The sequence below is a fragment of the Rhipicephalus sanguineus genome, chromosome 6 (assembly GCF_013339695.2).
Source record: "Rhipicephalus sanguineus isolate Rsan-2018 chromosome 6, BIME_Rsan_1.4, whole genome shotgun sequence".
Lineage (NCBI taxonomy): Eukaryota > Metazoa > Arthropoda > Arachnida > Ixodida > Ixodidae > Rhipicephalus > Rhipicephalus sanguineus.
Window position 1 is genome coordinate 69,154,737 of NC_051181.1, and position 22,185 is coordinate 69,176,921.

The following is a 22,185-nucleotide window of genomic DNA, read 5'->3' on the forward strand; positions in this document are numbered from 1 at the left end:
GGTGTGTCTCTCGCTGTGTTGTCCCCTTTGGAAGTGTCCGGAGTGTCTACACTCAGCTGTGAACCATCTTAGTTGGCTCAACCTTCGGCTCCGACGATGCTACCTAACGACAAATTCGCCAAAATGATAGCTCCTGACCTACGACCTTCTTACGCTGACGCCCTCCACCGCGTTTTGATGTCCCTACGAAGACATACTTGATTTCGACAATCGCCCGCTAGGTCGAACCGACATCGTCACCCGTCCGATCCACACTGGTGACGCTCCGCCCATCCATAGGCGTCCCTATCGTGTGTCGGCGGCAGAACGTCATGTCATACAAACAGGGGTCCAGAAAATGCTCTCGAAGGACATTATCGAGCCCTCCTCCAGTCCGTGGGCATCTCCTGTCGTCTTAGTAAAAAAGGACAATACTTCGAGGTTCTGCATAGATTATCGCCATCTGAACAAGATCACGAAAAAGGACGCCTACCCGCTTCCGCGTATTGAAGACGCCCTGGGCTGCTTAAATGGTGCCAGTTATTTCTCTTTCATCGATTTACGTTGTGGTTACTGGCAAATCGCAGTCGATCACAGATCGCGAGATGACGGCTTTCGTCACCCCAGATGGTCTTTACCAATTCAAAGTGATGCCTTTTGGACTGTGTAATGCCCCAGCCACATTCGAACGCACGATGGACTCTGTTCTACGTGGTTTTAAATGGTCCACATGCCTATGTCACCTTGATGACGTTATTGTTTTTTCATCGATGTTTGACAGCCATCTCCACCGGCTCTCGGCCATCCTTGACGTCTTCCGAGGAGCAGGCCTGCAGCTCAATTCTGCGAAATGTCATTTCGGCCGTCGTCAATTTCGAGTCCTCGGTCACCTGGTGGACGCTACTGGCATACAGCCGGATCCTGACAAAGTGCGCGCAGTCCGCGAATTTCCACCTGCTCGTACCTCTGCTGATGTCCGAAGTTTCGTGGGGCTGTGTTCCTACTTCAGACGATTTTTGAGAACTTCGCCGAAATCACTCGTTCTGTCACCAGTATTCTCAAAAAGGAGAGCCCATTCAGTTGGGGACCAGAGCAAGTTCAGGCATTTTCAGCGCTTACGAGTCGCCTTGTAAATCCGCCCGTTCTGGGTCATTTTGATCCGTCTGCTTACACTGAAGTTCGTACGGATGCAAGTGGCCATGACATTGGTGCTATTTTGTCCCAACGACAGCAGGAGGTGAATCGTGTCATCGCTTATGCTAGTCGTCTTCTATCGCCCTCAGAGCGCAATTACTCGATCACAGAACGTGAGTGCCTCGCCCTTGTTTGGGCCATTGCCAAGTTTCGACCATACTTGTTCGGACGACATTTCACTGTGGTAACAGACCATCATGCCTTATGTTGGCTCTACTCACTCAACTACGGGACGCCTCGGCCGCTGGGCTTTACGCCTCCAAGAATACACATTTTCGGCGTCGTACAAACCTGGACGGCTACACAAGGACGCCGACTGCCTCTCCCGATACCCCATCGACCCACCTGACACCACCGAAACTGATTCGGATGCCTGTTTTGTCGCTCACGACTTCGTACATGTCACTGACGAGCAGTGTCGTGACCCACATTTGCGATCTCTTATGCAACGCCTTATCTCAGAACAACGGGACGGCACCCTCCGTATGTTTGTCCTGCACGACGGCACCTTATATCGACGCAATATGACACCGCACGGTGCTGAACTGCTCCTCGTTGTTCCTCAGCATCTGCGACCACCTATTCTCTCGCAATTGCACGATGCTCCCACCGCTGGACATTTGGGTGTTTACAGAACTTACGATCGCGTGCGCAGACGTTTCTTCTGGCCTGGCCAATACCCTCTGTTCGGCGCTACGTCGCTTCCTGCGAGTTCTGCCAACGCCGCAAAAAGCCTCCTCGTCCACCCGCTGGGTACCTTCACCCTACAGCTGTCCCCAGCTAACCATTCTTTCGTGTCGGGCTGGACCTCCTTGGCCCTTTCCCGACGTCGTCCGCGGGTAACCAGTGGGTGGCCGTAGCGACTGATTATGCCACACGTTATGCTATCACGCGAGCCCTCCCTACCAGCTGTGCAACCGATGTCGCTGACTTTCTCCTCCATCAAGTCATCTTATACCATGGTGCTCCTCGTCAGCTGCTGACTGATCGAGGTCGCTGTTTCCTTTCGAAAGTTGTCGACGACCTTCTCCGCTCTTGTGCAACGTCCCACAAGTTCAGCACCACTTACCATCCTCAGACAAAGGGGCTTACTGAGCGCTTGAACCGTACACTCACGGGCAAGTTATCCATGTACGTGTCTGAGGATCATCGAGATTGGGACTGCACGTCACCGTTCGTGACGTTTGCCTATAATTCGTCGCGTCACGGCGTTACTGGTTGTTCTCCGTTCTATCTGCTGTATGGCCGCGACCCGCTGTTGCCTCTCGACTCACTACATCCTTCACAGGCAAACTCAATCACATTCTACGCTCACGACGCCATCGCTCGAGCGGCGACGGCACGTCGCATTGCCGGTGATTGACTCCTGGCCTCTCAGGCCGACCAAAAGCGCCTGTACGACAGCCACCACCGGGACGTGCGTTTCAGCCCTGGCTCCCTGGTCTTGCTCTGGCTGCCTTCGCGTCGCGTTGGCCTGAGTGAAAAACTGCTGCCGCGCTACGCTTGACCTTACCGAGTTCTTCGCTAAGTAATCGAAGTCACCTACGAGATCTCGCCACTCACCCCCAAGCCTTCGTCCCCCTCACCAGCTACTGAGACTGTGCATGTTTCCCGACTAAAACCCTACATCACGTACACAGACCCGATGCACCGAGACGGTGCTTCTGCCGCCGGGAGTTAATGTCACATAAGTGTTTGTGCTACTGTGGATTAGAGGACGCTACTAGCCGAAGACGAAGTTGAAGTGTATCGGGCTTAGATCGATGCTGGCGTACTGGTCATAGTGCGTCAACCCTACACCTCTTACGTATTGTAAATATACTGTAAATACTGCAACGCTACGCGTCAATATATATATATATATATATATATATATATATATATATATATATATATATATATATATATATAATATATATATATATATATATATATATATATAATATATATATATATATATATATATATATATATATATATATATATATTGCGACGCCACCGTTTGAAAGAACTGACCGCTCTACGTTTGCCACAAACCCATATCTTGGCTATCGGAGCCAGATTTATAGATTGGCTACATTGCTATTTACGGCATATCACAGGGCACAAAGTGCAGTCCGCTTGGTTAAAGCCCTGGCCACGGCCATGTGCAAGCTCTCTGTAACCGCTGTGAAATAACAGCTAGAGTTTTCAATTACAATGGGGAAGGTCTCAAGAAATCCTGCAACAGGAAAGGCGATTCCTGTTGTTCTGAAGGAGCATCTTGTTAACTTTAGCTGACATTCGGAGTCTTTTTGAAACTTGAATTTACCAGCCGTACTGCCTCTGACGGAGGCCATCTTTATGTCTCTTGTTTTGTATTCCGTAGCGCCACTGCAAGCCTGACAAATCCGCTTGAGACTGGCGTTGGCGAATAAGAGGGGTATAGCATCTAGTTTTCCTACCGATGGTCCCAGGCTTGAATCCTCCTACATGACCAAGGGAAGAGCCATAAGCTTTTCCGGCTCTTCCTTATCTCATAATGAAACGGCAGCGCAACCACACACGGACCGAAGGAAGAAGGAACGCGTAACACAGAGCTCACTCACAACTGAATCTTATGTTTCAGAAAGAAGGACTAGCCCAAGTTTCAGTGTTATTACAATTTCTTCCTTATCTGTTGATGCAGCAGCCACACGCAGTGCAGCTTACTTTGAAAATGAAAGCCTATGGTGAGTGTGCTTTCTTAACGGCATTCATTTTGGTTTGGCTGAATGGCCAGAAACATTTTGTTGTTCAGTCTGGATTTTTCACGTTATACTACTTAAACAGATTTACTTCGACGTATTGAAATATATATATATATATATATATATATATATATATATATATATATAAAGGAAAGAAGTGTTAATCTTAAGGGCTCGTTTTCTTTGTTATACACAATATGAATGAGAACTAACAGACAATAATGTCAAGGAAAGTATAGGGGATGTTTTTAGTTGTAAATGTAAGGTAAATGGGAAGAAAGAAAAGTGGACGAAAAGATAGCTTGCCGCGGGCAGGGACCGAACCTGCGACCTTCGAATAACGCGTCCGATGTTCTACCAGCTGCGCTACCGCGGCGGCCATCCCCCCGTCCACTTTATAGGGCATATATGTACATTTAAACGTGGGAGCGTCAGTCAGCGCCGCCAGTAGTCATGACTCCGCACCGGAGTCCATAACCACACTAGGTCACCATATATATATATGGTGTTACGAGGTTTGTAAGAGAGCTTTATTCGTAAGGCAGTAAGGCACTGGACGCCGAGTGTCAGCCAGTACTGCACGTCGTTCTTCTCTTCCTTTCTACTCCGTTGTTGTCGCTGCTAATCCTTCGCTGAATATTAGACCCACTAACATTGCTCCTCTTGCAGACGAAGCCCTCCGGGCGAGAAGTTAGTTGGAGGGTCGCTGAGTAAAGGGCTTCAGGCGTGCTATATGCGTGACATCGGTTTTGGATGACCGTCTTCCGTTGGCAATTAGGCGCGCAATCCTATAATTCAACTCACTAAGGCGCTCTGTCACAACAAACGGTCCAACATAGTCAGCGAGAAGTTTTTGACTCAGTCCACGTTTCCGCACCGGAGTCCATAATCACACTAGGTCACCAGGATTTTATGTGACCTGACGGTGTCGACTATCATAACCGGATTTATAGTGCTCTTGTGAAGCTAGAGTATGCAATCGGGCGAGGCGTCGAGCCTCCTCCGCCCGGCAGAGGGTTTCCGCGATACGAGCGTCGTTGTGACTGCAGAAAGTAAAGATAGTGTCCAAAGTGTACCTCGGTGAACGAGCGTAAAGGAGGAAAAACGGGCTGTATCCAGTGGGCTCATGCTGCGTAGTATTATATGCGCACGTGACGAACGGCAGCACTTCGCACCAGTTCTTGTGGTCCGAGCTCACCTACATGGACATCATGTTCACAAGAGTTCTACTCGTGCGCTCAGTCAAGCCATTGGTCTGAGGGTGATGGGCGTTGGGTGTCACAGGTTTGAGGCACACAGACGTAGAAGTTCTTCAAGAATGTCAGCTGTGAATTGACGGCCACGATCACTAATGATCACGCGAGGGGGGCCATGGCAAAGTATTATCGAATGCAGTACAAAATGTGACACTGCGTTTGCAGTTGCAGAGGGTAGCGCCGCCGTCTCGCAGAATCAAGTCAGGTAGTCGGCGCATACTATGATTCAACGGTTGCCTTTGGATGAACGTGGGAATGGTCCCATCAGGTCGATGCGTACTTGTTCAAAAGGCGATCTGGGTGGCACCACCGGCTTTAGCTAACAGGCTGGGGCAGCAGTAGGTCTCTTGTGACTTTGGCCCTCGGCACAGCTGGCTACGTATGTCTCCGTTGTCTTGCGCATTTGAGGCCAATAAAATCTTTCTTTGGCACGATGGAGTGTCCGCGTGGATCCTAGGTGACCTGAAGTTGGGTCATCGTGCCCGACGCGCAAAACAGAAGAGCGGAGGGCTTCTGCCACCACGAGAAGAAACTGTGCACCTGTCGCGGAGAAATTCTTCTTATACAGCAACCCATCTCGAACACAGAAATTGCATGCTGCTGAATCTTTAGTGGCAGAGAAAAGTGGCTCTATACTTGAATCTTCGCGCTGTTCTTTTGCGAAGGTTGCGACACCTGGGAAATCCCGATGTACGGTTGCAATTAAATGGTCAGAAGTGTCAGCGTCACATTCCGTTGCACGAAGAGGCATCCTTGAAAGGCAATCGGCATCAGCATGCCGTCGCCCGCTCTTGTAGGAGACAGTGAAGCTGTACTCTTGCAATCGCAGGACCCATCGTGCAAGGCACCCCGAGGGATCACGAAGACTGACTAAAGTGCGTTGGCGGGCTAGTTAATTGTTCATGCTCAGTTTCTACAGCGCGACTGGACGCGGACGGAGAAGGAACACGAAAACACACACACAGCGCTGACTTTCAACTGGAATGTTTATTTTTTTTCATATGCACGTGACGCTTATATAGACACACGCGAGCAGGTGCACACAAAAGAAGAAACAAAAGCAGGACCCAAACGCGCATGTTCTGCCGCAATCATAACCAGTTGCCACCAACCTAGAGTGACGGATCCAGATATCTCTTTTCCTTATCTGTTAGTGACAGGGATGGCATGCTGACACATGTATAATTCATTTTATCTATTTCATACGCTTCAATAATTTCTCTAGTCAATCGATCTCTTGCCCTGTTGAGAATACTAGTTTTATCAAAAATGGGAAAACAGCCACATCTTTGTCAGTGAATGGCAAGGTGTCCGGAAATAACTTTCGTGACATTGTACCTATGTTCGCGCAACCTTTCATTCACACAACGGCCGGTATGGCCAATGTACACACGGGAACATGACAGCGGGACGGAATAAATAACGTCTTTAACGCAGGCAACAAACTTCTCGCTACGTTTAGTGGAACATGAAGCATTTTCTTTTTCCCTTTCGGCGTTCACTCGCCTGCAAAGTCCCTGCAGTCGCACGGGCGCGGAAAAAACAACGTCCACACCGGACCTTCTCGCAATCCTTTTCAGGTTGTGAGATACGGTGTGGATGTAGGGCACTACTGCGAGCTTTTTTTCTTTCGAGTGTCAGAGTGACACTCGAAAGTAATCTATGTCTAAAATAATATCGTGCGTGGATCGAGGAATAACGGCGAATTCAGTACTGAATATTTTGCCACACAAACACACATCAGCAGTGCAAACATCAACCGGGCACAACGTGTCACCACTAACGCTAGAAAACGTCGATGTATTGTTCCAGTGAAACATAACTTTTTGTCCTAATAAAGCTTTCAAACTAAGGCTCATCACCGAAATCGTTGCGCCAGTATCCACAAGAGCTCTAGTAGGCACACCATCCACACACACGTGAACTTTGTTTTTCAGCATGAAGGCTGTCCGAGGTATATCGTTTGGCAGCGCAATGTATCCGGCGACCTTTTCGTGATTGAATGTCCAAAGCACTTTTTCAGTTCCTCTTCAAATATTTCCCAGGTCGTGAGCGTGTCTTCGGGTGGTCGTACCACAGGAGCGCAGTATTCGTGAGCGATAGCACAACATGTGACAGCTGAGCTGCTGAGTCCCAGCTGTTTAGTTTGCTCACCCTTTTGTACTGCTCAACCACTCGTCGACGTCCTCACTGGCAGTCCCGGCAAAGCGGGGTGGCAGGTTGTAGAGTTGGGATGGGGCCACTACCTCGGTGTTTGAGTTCCCGGTAGCATGTCTCCTGCTGAGGCGGGCGGAAGTCCCGCAAGGCGACGACTCCGACGGGGGTGAAAGTGTAGCGATTCCGTTGTTCGGTGCTCACGTACCCAGCGCCTCCACCACTCTGTTACGAGTGGTACACATACGCACACATCTGCACATCTTCACACACATCTGCAAACGCGTACACATCCGCAAACATTGACCTGTTTACCTGTACCCATAAAAAACTTCGTTCTATATGTATAAGGATGTACCCCCACATATATTCTAGCTTTCGAAAATTCAAATACGGTGTCTCTCCTTCCTCTGTATCTGTATTTTTATTTGTGCTCTTATTTGATACATGATGATCTTCGGAATGTGTTATTATTGTTACTGCAATTAATATTAATATTACTTTGAGGAAGCAATCGATGCTCTGTGTAGAAAGTGTAAATAACACTCTGTCTGCTCATTTTCTTATCTGCTTTGATATGCAGTGTTTTTGTTGTTTTTCTTTTTCCTGTTTGATTTTTTTTGGTAACATGAAGTTCTTTGTATGCGACGGCTTTTGCTTTCAACTGCCTTTTCAACTGCCTTCGCTGTTGCCTCGTATTATTTAGGGGCTGTGGCTCTGTCAAGCTGTCTATTACAGCTTTTTCTGCAGCTCCCCTGCCCATGTATTTCTTGAGGCAGAAATAAAAATTATTATTATTATTATTATTATTATTATTATTATTATTATTATTATTATTATTATTATTATTATTATTATTATTATTATTATTTAAAGCAGCGGTCGCAGCCTTGTGATCAGGTGAGGCATATAAAGGTGGCGATTCTGAGCGAAGGGAAACCAGAGAAAAAGGCTCGGTGTCGGCGAAACAACTCACAGCAGTGCCCTGGGGCAGCATCACTGGCGAAGAAGTTGGATTAAGTGCGGCGCCCAACGCTCTACCATCGTTAAACCTCACAAGCCCAGGTGCGAAGGTAAGCCCCGTGGGGATGCAGCGACCACATGGAGCAATGAACACGTCACCATTGACGACGGTGTCAGAAGCCAGTGCAATAATATTCTTATCTTCCGGCGAAATACAACACTCGGAGGCTGTGACTAAACGGAAGCTATGAGGAGCGACATCGGATGGAAACTCGGTGTCTGTCGTATGAATGACTCGCTGACTACAAGATATGAAAGCTGACGCTGAAGAAAGGAAGTCCCATCCCAATTTCAGTGCGTGAGTACACGTGGGCAGCACAAGAAACTGAATATGATGAAGGATGCCATCAATGGAAAGGTGCACAGTACAAACACTGGAGGGCTGAATAAGTACTCCGTCAGCACAGCGAAGGGGAGGACCATCGTATGGCGTCTGCACTTTTTTCAAGCGGGAACAGAAGTCTGCACTAATTACGGAAAGCGATGCACCTGTGTCCACCAATTGCTCAGTCCGTGTACCTTCAACATACACCAATAATATATTTGACGGGCGATCCGGAGGAGTTTGATACAGTCCGAAATATGCAGCTTTCCCTCCCGAAGCTGCACTATTTAGTTTTCCAGTCGGGGATCAGAAGTCAAGGTAACTGGTCGAAGTGGGGAAGAGGAGCTCCGCAGCGCTTAAGGCGAGCGACGACGCGGAAATCGGGAACTGCCAACTGCGCCGAAGTTCTGCGGAGACTGTGATCGACGTGGGCTGTTCTGGTATGGGCGACGATATTGAGATCCCTTGGTGTAAAAGTCGTCCCGTTCAAAGTTGTCGTAGCCTCGTCTTTCGTCTTGCTGACGGCGTCGGCAAAATCTTGAAATATGGCCACGGATGCCGCAATAGAAACAAATCGGCCGAGGGGTGCGCCAGGTGTTGTAAGACTGGACCGGAGCTCGTGGTGTGAGAGAGTTGAGCGAGCCATGCACTCCAGGCGCCTGTAATGGTGTCTGCTGGGGCTGTGGCGTTATGGCAGCAATCTGGGCATAAGTTGGGGTTGGCATGGGATGCGGGGTTGGCATAGGATGCGGGCTCGGGACTTGCGTGCCGGTGATGGAAGCCAATTCCTCCCTCACGACGTCACGTAGGTTGGCACCAGGTAGCGTCGTACGAACCTCAAGATGGCACGGCGGAGCTTGTGCGTGGAGTTCCTCTCGGATAATTGAGCGGATCAATGCACGCAGCTCGATGTCGTTGGTTGGCCTCTGGTCAGACGCGTCAGGTTGCAGGCGTGTGGTCTGAAGTTCGTCAAGGCGCTGACATGCAGCGACAATATCGGCTACGGTCGTGGGGTTCTGCACTACAAGCGCATTGAAAGCGACGGTCCCAATACCTTTCAGCAGGTGGCGCACACGGTCATTCTCCGTCATGGATCTGTCGACGCGGTGGCAGAGGGCGAGCAGGTCTTCGATGTAAGAAGTGTATGACTCACCCGTGTGTTGAACACGCCCAGCAAACCTCTTCTTCGCGATATCTGAACGCACAGACGGGTTGGCAGAAATCTGGCGTAGTTGAATAGTAAAAGAGGTCTAATTCGGGAAATCTGTAGCATGGTTGAAGAACCATGTCTTTGCGACGCCTGTGAGATAAAACGCAACGTGGGTGAGTTTCGCAGGCTCATCCCAGTGGTTGATGGCACTCACGCGGTCATACTCCTCCAGCCAGTCTTCAACGTCCTCGCCGCGAAGCCCAGCGAACATCGGTGGGTCCTTCTGAGGGCTGGTGACCATCTAAGCAGGGGTGGCTGCAGGGGCAAGCATAGGGGTTGCTGCCGAGCTGGGCTGCTCGTCTTGCGAGATCACCGAACGCAGGGGGCGTAAGCGGCGTCCCGAACGGAGCTCCAGGGATGTGTTCGCGGTGAAGCGGGAGAGGATTCCGGGACCGGACAGCACTCTCCGCCACTTGTGAGGGAACATTTAGGACTCTCAAGACTCTTCTGTATTGTCCCGAGTATGAGCCCCACAACCCACAGTTGGTGATGAAGATCAGTAGGTACATGAGAACATGAAGGGCATAAACAATGCTCACTATATATATGTATATATATATATATATATATATATATATATATATATATATATATATATATATATATAGTGTAATACCGAAGAACGACACCGGGGCTCTGGCGCGAGAGCAGGATGCGCGGAGAAGAACGAGCGTCAGAATCGAACAGCCGGCCTAGTGAACAGGCGTTGTCTCTGTTTCTCTCCTTACAATGGCGCAGTCGTCAAAAGGCTTTGGCGGACCCCAGCTGTTAGCTTGACGTAAGGCGTCTTCCAGAGGAACGCCATCACGTTTCCTCGCAGATGGAACCCGCAGGTAGACCACCGTGGCAAGCATTCATCCCTCCACCAGCGGACGGCGTCCAGGCCTCTGTTTTGGTTCCGGGGAACTACTTATCCGGTAACGCACTACATCGCGGCAACAATGAGCACGGGCTCCTCTCGCCCAGGGACGGCGTACATGCCTCCTCGCCACCACCTGCTAATCTGTCGGCGCTTTAGGCACCGTCCGTGGACGGCGTCCAGGCCTCCTCGTGGCTCCAGCCCCCTTCATCGACGCCGCAGTACCAATTCACATCTTGACATCGCACGGTTTCCGGTTGCCCCGAAACGCGGTTGACGCTTTCAATGGCAAGGCTCCCGTGCCCAGGACTCTGACTAGATCTGAGTTTCCACGGGACGCCGTCCACGCATCCATGGTCATGGGTTGTGCCACCGTGAGTACCGGAGCCGTTGTATCCCCCACAGATGCCGGCCCTGGCTCTCGTTGCGGATCACCCGACAGCGCCGCGGAGTTGACAGCGTCAATCTCCGTGCTGTGTCCTACCGCCTTGCCAGCGCTGCACTCGCTCAATAACGCGTTGGCCGCCGCCGCCTCGCAAGACTATGAAAATGGGTCACCCGAGAGCCGCAGAGAGCTGCGGTATGCCCTCACGGAGCTCTCATACCAACTCGGCTGGTTGGCGTCGTCATGCTCCGGAGTTTCGCTTACCGTATCACCATCACCGGCTGCCAGCGAACTACCGGAATTCCGCGGCTTCCAAGACGAAACCAGCAATTGGGTGGCCACCGTCAACGTTCTTGGAGCTCGCGAGGCGTGGACGGACGAACAGAAATGGTGAGTAGCCATTGACCGCCTTCGTGATGCTGCCAAAGCATGGCACAACTACGAAGGCGTGAAACAACAATCCTGGCATCAGTGGTGTGCAAGATTGACGACTGTTTTTCGACCACTTTCTCATACCTGTGATTCCCTCCCTGCCGACTCAATTTATACCACGGATGGGAGATGTGAGGCACACCACCTCGACGTCGCGCCTCGACCCTCCACCACCCTGCCCTCCCTCGGTGACCGAGATCTAGAGCCGCGTCATGACTGTGTAGCTGTGCCCTGCACCAACGTTCCCGCTCCTGAGCCCTGGCCCGATGGTACAGCTGTGTCCTGCAGCTTCTTCACAGGAAGCGTCGCGGAACGCTCCGCGCCAGACACCGACACAGGCCGCCAGCTGCACTTGGTGGTCGAGAACTCAAACTCATTGTTGCGACCCACCCCACCACCTTCCTTTCTCGTGATCAAGCCTGCCTCCAAGCCACAGAAGTTGATCATGCGAGCCCCAGGCTTACCTTCACCTTGGCACGTGGACAAGCCTGCTCCTCCGTTTGTCAACACGCTACCCGCTCACAAGCTGGACGAGCCCGTGCCAGCAATCGATATTAATATGCTCTCATACCCAACGGAGCTACGTAAGCGATGTTCAGCGCAGTCACTGGCAGAGTGCGCAGATGGTCACCTTGCCCTGAGTAAGAGCCAAGCTGCTGGTACAAGAGACCGGCCAGTACAGCCTATGTGCGCCGATGGCGTGACTGATGGCTTCCGCAGCGATGCTGTCACATCCATGACTCCGCAGTCGGCGCTTCTCACATATCGCAGACGCGCACCGGAAAGCGCTTGCATGGACGTTCCGATCCCCTTCATGGATGTCTCTCTGATGGAGGACGGAGAGACCAACACGCCTGTAGACATCAATGACATGCCACTTCGATCCAAGTGTCGCTCTCTTACGACCAAAGAACACGAAGTTCTGTGGCACGCACAGTATCCACATGGGTGTCGCACTAAAGTAGTGAGAAGTGATGACGCGGCAGTGCAGAAGCTTGCCCCGCGGTTGCAAAAAAAGTGCCAACTGCTCGCATCATCTTCCGCCGCTCACCACGTTAGGCCACAACGCGACTGAGGCCTTCTGCGACCCCCCCCCCCCCCCCGACACAGCCAGCATCGCCCCCCTGAATGTTCGGCAGCTCTGCAGGACAAGTCGCAGCGTACACAACACCGACCACCGCGACACAGTCAATGCCGCCCGCCTGAACTACGTTTGACACCTCATCAAAGCAAGTCACTGCGTGTCCGAGATCGGTCACCTCGATGCAGCCAGTGCCGCCCACCAGAGACACTGTCGGCAGCTGCGGCCGCTCGCAGTCGCGGCCGAGTGTAATGACGAAGAACGACACCGGGGCTCTGGCGCGAGAGCAGGATGCACCAAGAACAGAAGAACGAGGGTCAGAATAGAACAGCCGACCTAAAGAACAGGTGTTGTCTCTGTTTCGCTCGTTACAATATATATATATATATATATATATATATATATATATATATATATATATATATATATATATATATATATATATATATATATATATATATATATTGTAGAGAAGCCTTGGGACATGGTAATGGGTTACCCTCTCCAGCGCCTTCTAGTGGGTCGTCCTCTTTGGTTGCTTGAAGAAGAACGCCGCTCGCGCAGGGAGTTCGTGCCTTGCCGTGACTGTCGCCATTACTCATTGTCGTTGAGTGCTGTCTATTAAACACCTTAACAATTTGGTGGAGAGTGCTCTGCTCTCATTCAATGCCCCTGGAGCTCCGATCCCGTACCCTGCCATCTACCATGCCTCAAGACGCCGCCCAGCAAACGCCTCCTCTCGCAACGAGCACATGTCCCGGTGTCCCCCGTATACGCGATCCACCTATCTTCACTGGCGCCGATAGCACCGACGTGGAGGACTCGCTCGCAATTTACGAGCGCGTCAGCATCCCCAACAAATGGGACGAGGAAGGCAAGTTAAGCAACTTGGTATTCTACCTCGCGGGCGTAGCAAGCTTGTGGTACAACAACCACGCGTCCGATTTTGCGACTTGGTCCGATTTCAAGACCGCCGTCATCAGCGTTTTTGGCCGCCCAGCAGTTCGTAAGCTGCAAGCCGAACAGCGCTTACGTGAACGATCTCAGCAGGCCGGTGAATCGTTCACAAGTTATATCGAAGACGTCTTAGACTTGTGTAAGAAGGCCAACGGAACCATGTCTGAGTCTGACAAGATCCGGAACGTGATGAAAGGCATTGACGACGATGCCTTCACCATGCTGCTCGCCAAAAACCCTGGCACAGTGGCCGAGGTCATAACGCTATGCCAGAGCTACGAGGAGCTCCGCCGGCAGCGTTCGATGACCCGTCGCTCCCCATCACGCGACGCAGAGCTTGCTGGCTTGTCGGCATTATCTGACCAGGCCGCGTTGCTGGCATAAGTCAAGTCGTTCGTGCGCGAGGAAATTGCACGCCAGGTCTCTCTCCTCGCCTTTGCCCACCCGCCGCACGTTCAACAGTCGTCGACCACCCTTCTTCCTCCTCTCCGCCGAGCAATTGAACAGGAAATTGCGGAGGTCATGCCTGAGTACCACCCGCAACCTCCGGCTCCTGCGCCCCAGAGTTACGCTCAAGTTGTCGCCAGGACGCCCCAAGTAATTCCTGCGGCTGCCCCAATGAGTTACGCCGAAGCCGCCGCTAGACCTCCGTTCTTTGAGGCGGGTGTGCCGGCTACATATGCTGACGCCATCCCTCGGCCCCGACTGCAGCCCGCCATGCAGTCATTTCAGCAGCCGACCAGTCAATCGCGTCCTGCGACATGGGCGGGACCTACCCCGACGAACCGATGGCGCACCCCCGACAACCGGCCCATCTGCTTTGCTTGCGGTTACGCCGGTCACGTGGCACGTTATTGTCAACGCGTGCAGCCGCCTCGAGTCGCGTCACCTGTCACCAGCCAGTCAAGCCGCGCATTCTACGACCCACCTCCACCTATGTCGCCGACGTCACGCCCACCACCAGCTACTCGCCGCTCTCCGTCTCCACGACGTCGATCACTGTCACCCATGCGGCCACGTTCGGTCGCACGAGAGCAGGAAAACTAGTCGTCGCAGTCCAGGAGGCAAGGGCTGCGACGCTATCGAACTGTGAAAGCCCTCAGCGAAGTCCATCGAATGTAATCGACGTGCTTGTGGACGGTGTTCGCGCATCAGCCCTTATCGATACTGGAGCCGCTGTATCCGTTATGGACGCAAAACTTTGCCGCTTACTTCGAAAAGTGATGACGCCACTTTCTGGGATGTCCCTCCGTACCGCGAGCTCCCAGAGTATCCATCCTACAGCAGTATGCACTGCTCGCGTCGTCATTCAGGACGTTCTGTACGACGTCGAGTTCATCGTAATTGCGGCATGCTCTCACGACGTCATCCTGGGATGGGATTTCCTCTCCCGCCACGACGCCGTAATTCGTTGCGCACAAGCCGAAATCGAACTCTCACCATTCTCACATTTGACGCCGACAGACAGTCCATCGGCAGTGAGCAAGATCCTCGTCAAAGACGATACGAAAGTGCCTCCAAACTCGTCAACGGCTGTGTCGGTCTACTGGGCCGGTCTCTCCGACACCATTGCACTCCTTTCGCCGTCTGCCCGCGTCTGCACTAGGAAAGGGTTGCTGGTACCTTTCGCGACCGTACGAGTCACTCAGGGCAGCACCGCTATTTTTGTTACCAACCCACCCCCGTGCATTGTTACGTTGGTTCGAGGGGAATGTCTCGGCAAAGTGGAACCCGTTGAAGACGCACAAGTTCTGAACGCACCCGATGACTCGCACTGTACCAGTTCCCGCACCATCAGTGCTGTTTCCACGTCTGGTTCGTCACCTACTGATGTATTTGGTCCCTCAATTGCTGACAACCTTACGTCGGTCCAGCGTTCGCAGCTTCTGTGCTTGTTGGATGAATTTCGTCATTCTTTCGATGTCGGGCAACCATCCCTCGGCCGCACGTCCGCTGTTACGCATCGCATCGACACTGGCGCCCAACCACCACTGCGGCAACGTCCATATCGCGTGTCTCCTACAGAACGCCGGGTAATTAACGAGCAAGTGGACGATATGCTTCGACGCGATGTAATTCGGCCCTCCGACAGCCCATGGGCGTCTCCTGTTGTTCTCGTTGCGAAGAAGGACGGTTCTGTGCGGTTCTGTGTGGACTACCGACGGCTCAACAAGGTCACCCGCAAGGATGTTTATCCACTGCCGCGAATCGACGACGCGATTGACAGCCTCCAAGGAGCAGAATTCTTTTCATCTCTCGATTTGCGCTTGGGGTACTGGCAAGTACCCATGGCTGATGACGCTCGACCAAAGACAGCCTTTGTCACGCCCGACGGCTTGTACGAGTTCAACGTCATGCCGTTCGGTCTGCGTAATGCGCCCGCGACCTTCGAGCGCATGATGGACACCGTTCTGCGCAACTTGAAATGGCACACGTGCCTGTGTTACCTGGACGACGTCGTCGTCTTCGCTCCGGACTTCTCCACGCACCTCCAACGTCTGCGGCATGTCTTGACCCGTTTGAGCAACGCCGGCCTCCAACTGAATCTGAAGAAGTGCCGATTTGCGGCACGGCAGCTGACAATCCTCGGCTACTTCGTGTCCAAAGACGGAATCCTTCCCGATCCGGCCAAGCTTCGGGCCGTGGCCGAATTTCCCAAACCTACGTCCGTCAAAGAACTGCGCAGTTTCGTCGGACTGTGTTCATACTTTCGACGCTTCATACGAAACTTTGCCGCCATCATATCGCCGCTGACGAAGCTCCTTGGAAGTAACGGACCCCTAAATTCGTGGTCGTCCGAGTGTGACGACGCGTTCGCAAAGCTCCGTCGTTTGTTGACGTCTCCTCCCATACTACGCCACTACGACCCTACGGCCCCAACGGAGGTACACACGGACGCCAGCGGTGTAGGCGTCGGCGCTGTCCTCGCGCAACGCAAACCAGGGTTCCCCGAATATGTCGTGGCATACGCAAGCCGTACGCTTACCAGAGCCGAGACCAATTACTCAGTCACGGAAAAAGAGTGCCTGGCGATCATATGGGCCCTTACAAAGTTTCGACCTTATTTGTATGGTCGCCCATTTGATGTCGTCACCGACCATCATGCACTATGCTGGCTGTCGTCATTGAAGGATCCCTCAGGCCGTCTCGCCCGCTGGGCACTTCGCCTGCAGGACTACGACATCCGCGTGCTGTACCGCAACGGACGCCAGCATGCTGACGCCGACGCCCTCTCGCGCTCTCCCTTGCCTGACGACAATGCCCCCTGCTCAGTATCTCACATAGCTGTTGCTTCGATCAGCGTTCACACTATCGCTACCGAACAGCGCAAGGATAAATGGATCACCTCGCTGATCGACTCGCTCACTGATCCGACGGCAACACCATCCACTCGCGCGTTGCGTCGTCAAGCCCACCATTTCGCCGTTCGTGACGACCTCCTGCACCGACGCAATTACAACGCCGACGGCCGCCAGTGGCTACTAGTGATACCCCGCAGTCTGCGTTCTGAAATATGCGAGGCCTTCCACTCTGACCCGCAATGCGCGCACTCTGGGGTATCCAAAACTTACCACCGCATTCGACAACGATACTTCTGGCGTGGGATGTACCGCTACGTGCAGAAGTTCGTTCGCTCCTGCCTCGATTGCCAACGCCGAAAACCTGCAACGCACGTGTCGCCAGCAGGTCTACAGCCATTACCTTGCCCTAACCGTCCGTTCGGGCGCGTGGGCATCGATTTGTATGGACCACTTCCTCTGACTTCAGCTGGTAACCGCTGGGCCATCGTCGCTGTTGACCATCTAACGCGATACGCCGAAACCGCCGCCCTCCCAGCGGCTACTGCGCGCGACGTTGCCTCCTTCCTACTACGCCGATTCATTCTGCGTCACGGTCCACCCCAAGAGCTTCTCAGCGATCGAGGCCGTGTCTTCTTATCGGAAGTCGTGGAAGCCATTCTGAAAGAGTGCCATGCTGTTCACCGCAAAACTACTGCTTACCACCCGCAGACGAATGGCCTAACCGAACGCTTTAACCGAACGCTCGGCGACATGCTGTCAATGTACGTCGCCGCCGATCACACCAATTGGGATGCCATTCTGCCCTTCGTCACCTACGCCTATAACACCGCCCCTCAGAGCACTACTGGTTTTTCACCGTTCTTCTTAATGTACGGAAGGCACCCGTCGCACACCATCGACACGATACTTCCATACAAGCCGGATCCATCTGAGTGTGCGCCTATTTCTGACACAGCCAGGCTCGCTGAAGAGTGTCGCGAGCTTGCCAAGACATTTACGACGCAGGAACAAGAGCCGCAGAAGAGCATTCGCGATGGCACGACTACTTCTGAACCCACGTTCGTCCCTGGAGCGCTCGTATGGCTCTCGGTCCCTACCACTGCAAGTGGCCTTTCTTCAAAACTATTGGCGAAATACGAAGGCCCATGCCGGGTCGTCGAGCGCACATCCCCGGTCAACTACTTGATCGAACCCATCGAACCAGCTTCGGACATGCGCCGTCGAGGGCGCGACATTGTCAACGTGGAGCGCCTCAAGGCCTACTATGACCCACTCATAGTGACGAGTTGTTAGGTCGCCGGACGGCTCCCTTTTCGTACCCGGGGTAATTGTAGAGAAGCCTTGGGACATGGTAATGGGTTACCCTCTCCAGCGCCTTCTAGTGGGTCGTCCTCTTTGGTTGCTTGAAGAAGAACGCCGCTCGCGCAGAGATTCGTGCCTTGCCGTGACTGTCGCCATTACTCATTGTCGTTGAGTGCTGTCTATTAAACACCTTAACAATATATATATATATATATATATATATATATATATATATATTGTGAAGAACCAGACAGAGACAACACCCGTTTCTCGGGCAAGCTGTTCTAATCTGAACCTCTTCTTCCTCTGCCTCGATTAGCTCCCCGCGCGCCCGGACCCCAGTGTCGTTCTTTGTCATCACACTCGGCCATGACTGCGAGCGCGCGGAGCTGTCGACAGTGCCTCTGGTGGACGGTGATGGCTGCATCGCGGTGGTCGATCCCGGCCACGCTGCGGCTTGGCTCGTGAATCTTCTATAAGTATGTCCGGTGGGCGGCACTGGCTATTTCGTAGTGGCCGGGCTCGGCGACGCTGGAACTTCACTTGGAAGTTTGCCAAATATGACTCCGGCGGCCTACACTGGCTATGTTGTAGCGGCTTCAGGTCTCGGGGTGCTCTGCAGTCTGGCTGGCAATGCGATGACTCTGGTTGATGGCGGTGTCTGTAGCGTTGTACTCGCGCGTTTGCGCTCGTCGCATGCCATTTGCGGTGGCACTTCTGATTAACTTCGTCATCTTCCGGGTTTGCGTCTCGGCTCGATATATAATGCCTGTGCGAAGGATGTGAGCGAGGTGGGACGTGCCTGCACCTTGTGCCAAGATTGTCACGGGTGTACAAAGTGTCACGGGTGTCCACATCGATCTCTCTGCCTCTCCCTCCGAACTTGTCGACGCCCGGTCGACCAGCGACAGCTCCCGTGCAAGAAACCACTCCGCCGGGTTCCACGTGGTCTTCAAGCAACACTGTGTCAGTTTGAATGAAGTGGTTCTTGTCGTAAACGGGCTCACACGCCACGCGGCAGGGTTGACGGACATCGGCTTGTTCTGGCTTGGGTGTAGGCTCAGCCATGCCAGGGTACCCGCTTGATGAAACGGACATACCCTTGACCAATGCGGCATCATCCATCGCTTTTGCTTCGTGAAGCGATATGTCGCTGAGCAGTAGATAAGCGTCTGCGCATTCGGCCAATGACTGCGTTGAAAGCGTAGGACCATGCAATGACGCGACAATAAAGACCTCTTTCCCAGAATTCGCAGACAGGTCAGGTTGCGCGTGAAGCGAGGGCCGCTTCTCCGACTGTCGCTGGTGGGAAGAGGTCGCAGTGACGTGCTCATACGATGGTGAGCTTCGGGACCGCTTCTGCTAGGGCTGTGAACAAGATGTAGTCTCGGCGTCTGTCAGAGACGTTATAATGTTGGTTACGGACGCCGAATCCATGGCCTGAAGCGATGAGCCTGGTCTGAGGTGTGTGGGTGTCTCAGGGCACGTTGTGACATTGTCTGCAGGTGAGCTGCAATTCACAGTTGCAGCCTCGAGGTGGTGCCGCTCCTGAGCTCCATCCCCGGTAGCCGTCAGGTTGGACTGGGTGGTGGCAGCGAGGTGGTGGTCAATGGGTCCAAAGGCAGCTATGAGTCTGGTGCTCCACTCGGCCCAGGATTTCTGCCCCACGCCTTCGTACCTGTGCCACGCCGCGGCACCATTTCCAAGGCGGTCGATGGCCACGGACCACTTCTGCTGATCCGTCCAGCACTCGCGAGCTCCGACTGCTTCACGGTCGCCACCCAGTTTTCGGCGTCGTTCTCGAAGCCGCAGAACTCCGGTAACTCACAGACAGCCGGCGACGGGGGGGGGGGGTGGGGGGGGGGAGGCAGACGAAAATCTGGAGCATGCCGACGCCAAGGAGCCCAATTGAGATGCGAGCTGCGTCAGGGCACACCGGAGCTCTCTAGGGCTCTGGACGGAGCTGGAATCAAGGCCTTGTGAGGCAGCTGCAGCAAACAGGGCATTCGTTGCGCACAATGATGGGATAGCGGCAGGGTACAGCTCGGAGCACCGCACTATCCAGGTGTTAATCTCGACGTGGAGTTGTGCGATGGTACGCAACAGCTCCGCGGCGCTGTCGGATGAAGCGCACGAGGAGCCAGGATTCACGTCTCCGGAATATACAGTGGCAGCAGTGCTCCCGACGGCGACATTCATGTCCAAGGAAGGCTGAACAGCGTCCCTTGGATGCCCACGCGTTGAAAGAGTCCTGGGCACCGGATGCGTGTCACGGGGCGCGTACGCGACGTTCCTAGACGACAGGAGCCCGTGCACATTGCCAGGCGAAAGTGGTAGCAAGTTTCCTGGAAGGTCGTACGCTGGAACCACCGAAGAGGCATGGACGCCGTCCGCGGATGATTCCATAAGTAGCGGCAGCAGCGGTCGAGTCGTGGAGTCCATGATAGAGGAAGCGTGGACGGCGTTCCTTGGATGGATAGACCCGCGCTGCCGATGACCCTCGAAGACACGTGGCTTCCGCTTCAAGGTTCGATTGACGTCGGAGGCTGCGCCATTGTGAAGAACCACACAGAGACAACACCCGTTTCTCGGGCAAGCTGTTCCAATCTGAACCTCTTCTTCCTCTGCCTTGATCAGCTCCCCGTGCGCCCGGACCCCAGTGTCGTTCTTTGTCATCACAATATATATATATACATGCGTATAACTGAAGCGCAGACATACACGCAGCTGATGTTGTGGAAACGATCGTTGATTATGTTAGTTGCCTTCGAGTTGGTGGTGAGTCCTACTGACAAGGCCGATGGTAGTCGACGTCGCCACATTGCTTGCCGGCCAAAACTCGAGGCGGAGCAGCGGTGTCTTCGGCGTCCAGCCAGTGTTCTTTTGTAGCAACAACAACAGCGATTGCTCCTCTGTTGTCAGCGAAGTTGTTCCTTCCGGGCTTGTTGCTCTAATGCAACCGTGGCAATATTAAGCAATATGTTTCTCAGTGCTCAAAGAAGGCGCTCCCCATGTGTCCTACTAGCTGAAAGCGTTTTCAGCGTCATAAGCTTTTGTTTAGCTTAGCAATGGCAGGCAAGGTTTTTACACCATTTATTACAACTGCGCTACGACTACAAATTGTGCCAAGCAAAACTAAAGCATAAAAGAAGAAATGTAGGAGGTCCGCGGAAAACGCTGCTTTACTAATGGCGCTAAATGCAGAGAAAAGAGGAAAAAAATATTCAAGAACGACGAAATCGGCCTATACTGGAAAGCCACTTCAAAGAATACAGAATAATCGATGATTAAGAATGCATGCGTGTGTACGGCTGAATGTAGGAGAAAAGGCTATGTGCACGTTTACTGGGCGCATTTTTATTTCAAGCAATAAGCGGGTAACGTTCGGTTGCGAAACAGGCGCATAGTGCTTCACCTGCGTACGTTTAACGGACACCTGTAGATGGGGAAAATGTTAGTTGTGTAGGCCGGGGAGGGGGGAGAAGGGGAGGCTGAAGCCTTTTCTACACCGATGTTTGCGAAGCCTCTTACCCTAAGGATGCCACTATACCATCTCTTGCCATCGTGTCTCTACTTTGTCTGATCTTCCATTATACAGCAAGGCTATGTAGTAATACTTGCTGCACTTAACTATGTGGCACGTCGTAACAAGGCAAAATGTAAGCTCAGCTGCTTTTACCCACTCATGAAAGTACTTAGTCAAAATGTACACACGGCCAACAGTGTTATGAATACGGAATACACTTTCCTCCGCTAAATATGGGCTTTGCTGAAAGAGTATTTTGTGCTGTTGCCGGCGAAGCCGTCATGATGGTTGCTTCGCTCGCGGGGATTACCGGCCATTACAGCTTACTTAGGTGGAAGCGATCATGTACTAGCTATGCTGCTAGGAAATAGCGTCGCATTTCCATTCTGCATGTGTGATGGGGAAAGGGGCTTAACTACATGTTGAATTACTGACTTTTATGACATTTAATATTGGCACTCGCTGGTTAGT

General features: G+C 52.6%; 1 protein-coding gene across 3 annotated transcripts in view; it reads left to right on the forward strand.

Moving 5' to 3' along the window:
- Positions 1–22,185, forward strand: part of LOC119395873 (glutamate receptor ionotropic, kainate 2) — a 204,913-nt gene that overhangs the window by 119,579 nt on the left and 63,149 nt on the right. The window lies entirely within an intron of this gene.